The sequence below is a fragment of the Rhagoletis zephyria genome, unplaced genomic scaffold (genome assembly GCF_001687245.7).
Source record: "Rhagoletis zephyria isolate East Lansing unplaced genomic scaffold, Rhagoletis_zephyria_1.1 Rzeph_scaffold_02107, whole genome shotgun sequence".
Lineage (NCBI taxonomy): Eukaryota > Metazoa > Arthropoda > Insecta > Diptera > Tephritidae > Rhagoletis > Rhagoletis zephyria.
Genome location: NW_016159191.1, coordinates 48764 through 51140, shown reverse-complemented (window position 1 = coordinate 51140; position 2377 = coordinate 48764). Strand labels below are relative to the sequence as shown.

The window sequence follows — 2377 nt, the reverse complement described above, 5'->3', positions numbered from 1 at the left end:
TTAAAGTAACTTGCACATTTCTATACAATTCCTGTAAAACCCTGCAAATCGTGAAGCATCTGGATGCCAAGCGGCATGCAGTCTCTTCTTATTGAAATCGAGACAATCGACACTGATCTCGTCTTTTTTCGTTTGCCACCGGTGCAAACTTTACGCGGTTTAAGCACCGTTTTTGGTTTGATAATGTCACGTGACGCCTCCAACGTGACATCCTTTTTCGAATTGCGATCAAACACTCTAAAGAAATTGTCATTGCCCGTCATTATGGAAATATCCTTGCCGTTCCAACAGCATTCGAATTTGTCGAAAATGCAGTCGTTCTCATATAGTGAGCAAAGTTTAATGCGTAGATGCGTANACACTCTAAAGAAATTGTCATTGCCCGTCATTATGGAAATATCCTTGCCGTTCCAACAGCATTCGAATTTGTCGAAAATGCAGTCGTTCTCATATAGTGAGCAAAGTTTAATGCGTAGATATTCGTGAACCGGATAAGTTTCAGTTGGTTTTGTTTCCATATGCAAGTCCCACACTTTAATACTTAAATAATCTCTAGAGATCATATAACGTCCGGAGTTGCTTAGCTTTACGTCGCTTATCGAGCTTATAATTTCACTAAAGAAACTACGGTTCGTTGGATTCTCCGGCTCCTCGGACTGTTTGCTATGCCGGTCACACAGCGCCGCTGAACGCATATCACATAGACGTATTGCGCCCTTGGAGCTCGAGTACACGAACACGTTGCACTCGGTTGATGGAGTTCGGCGGCGGTAATCACCTCCGTCAGCCCTTCCATATTGGCTGGCTTAATGTCAACTATATTAAAACTTTGATCGGTCACTTCAAGATGCCACAGATTGATTCGCAAATCGTCGGCGGCAGATAAGTCTCTTGGTCAGAATTAACGCTATTTGAATTGATGTGATAGGTGTGTGCATTGGCATAGTTGCGGCGTGGTGACGCTTCCATTATAAGTGGAATTTGCTTAACTGAAGGAAGTTTTAAGCCTGTTATATTTTGTGGATCCTTTGCAAGACCACTCTCCTCCTTTGTGTTATAGTCCTCAAACGATTTATCCCGTTCATTGACTTTCCACAAATTAACCGTTTTATCGTTGGTTGAGAGAAGAAAGTGCANATTCGCAAATCGTCGGCGGCAGATAAGTCTCTTGGTCAGAATTAACGCTATTTGAATTGATGTGATAGGTGTGTGCATTGGCATAGTTGCGGCGTGGTGACGCTTCCATTATAAGTGGAATTTGCTTAACTGAAGGAAGTTTTAAGCCTGTTATATTTTGTGGATCCTTTGCAAGACCACTCTCCTCCTTTGTGTTATAGTCCTCAAACGATTTATCCCGTTCACTGACTTTCCACAAATTAACCGTCTTATCGTTGGTTGAGAGAAGAAAGTGCACGGGATTCTTTCAACAACCATCGGATCTTATTGATTTTCTCTTCAATTTCCAATGATTTTAAGTAATCGAATTCGGGTTCATGCGAGTGAAAAAAATACCCAAAGCAAAAAGTCCTGAAGTTTAGTCGAGCATCAATCATAACGCCAAGGTATTTAATTTCGGGCTTGGAAGTGATGGAGTCATACATTAGATTCCAAAGCAGAGGTCCGAGAACAGATCCCTGAGGTACCCCCGCCGTTACGCTGTATTCTTCACAGCCTCTATCACTCCAGTACCCTTGCTTGGGGTCTGACAGATAGCTCCTAATTATTCTTATGATATGTGTTGGAGCTCCCATTTTAATGAGCGTTCCCATTATGCGCTGCCAGCTCGCGGTATTAAAGGCATTCTTTACGTCCACCGTTATTACCACGCAATATTCTTTTTTCCCCCCGCGTCACCTTTTGCCTTCGATGGCCTNCATTATGCGCTGCCAGCTCGCGGTATTAAAGGCATTCTTTACGTCCACCGCTATTACCACGCAATATTCTTTTTCCCCCCGCGTCACCTTTTGCCTTCGATGGCCTCTTTGGCAATGTCAACGACAGATTTAATTGCATCTATAGTCGACCGGGATTTTCTGAAGCCAAACTGGTAGGCCGATAGAAAACATTTAACATACATACATACTTACATGGATATACACATTCCAACATGCATTCAATAGCAGCAGCTGAAGCTAAATTTTGTTCATTTTTTGTTTTCTAATTATTTTCAATTTCTGTATAAACAAGTTTAGATATAAATTTCAAATCTTTATTGTTTTTATATTGGCACAAGGTGCTGGCTCATAACTTGGCTCATATATGAATCCTAAAAGATTCATATAAGAGTAAAAAATTTTTTGTTTTTGAAACTCATATTTCTTACCTACCTAGGACACCTTTCGGACTCATATATTCTGAACGCTCAGAATATGTTTGC

At 41.2% G+C, this 2377-nt stretch overlaps 1 pseudogene; it reads right to left on the bottom strand.

Annotated features, from left to right (window-relative positions):
- Positions 1-1601, bottom strand: LOC108366004 (protein phosphatase PP2A 55 kDa regulatory subunit-like; annotated as a pseudogene).
- Positions 1602-2377: the final 776 nt, after the last annotated feature.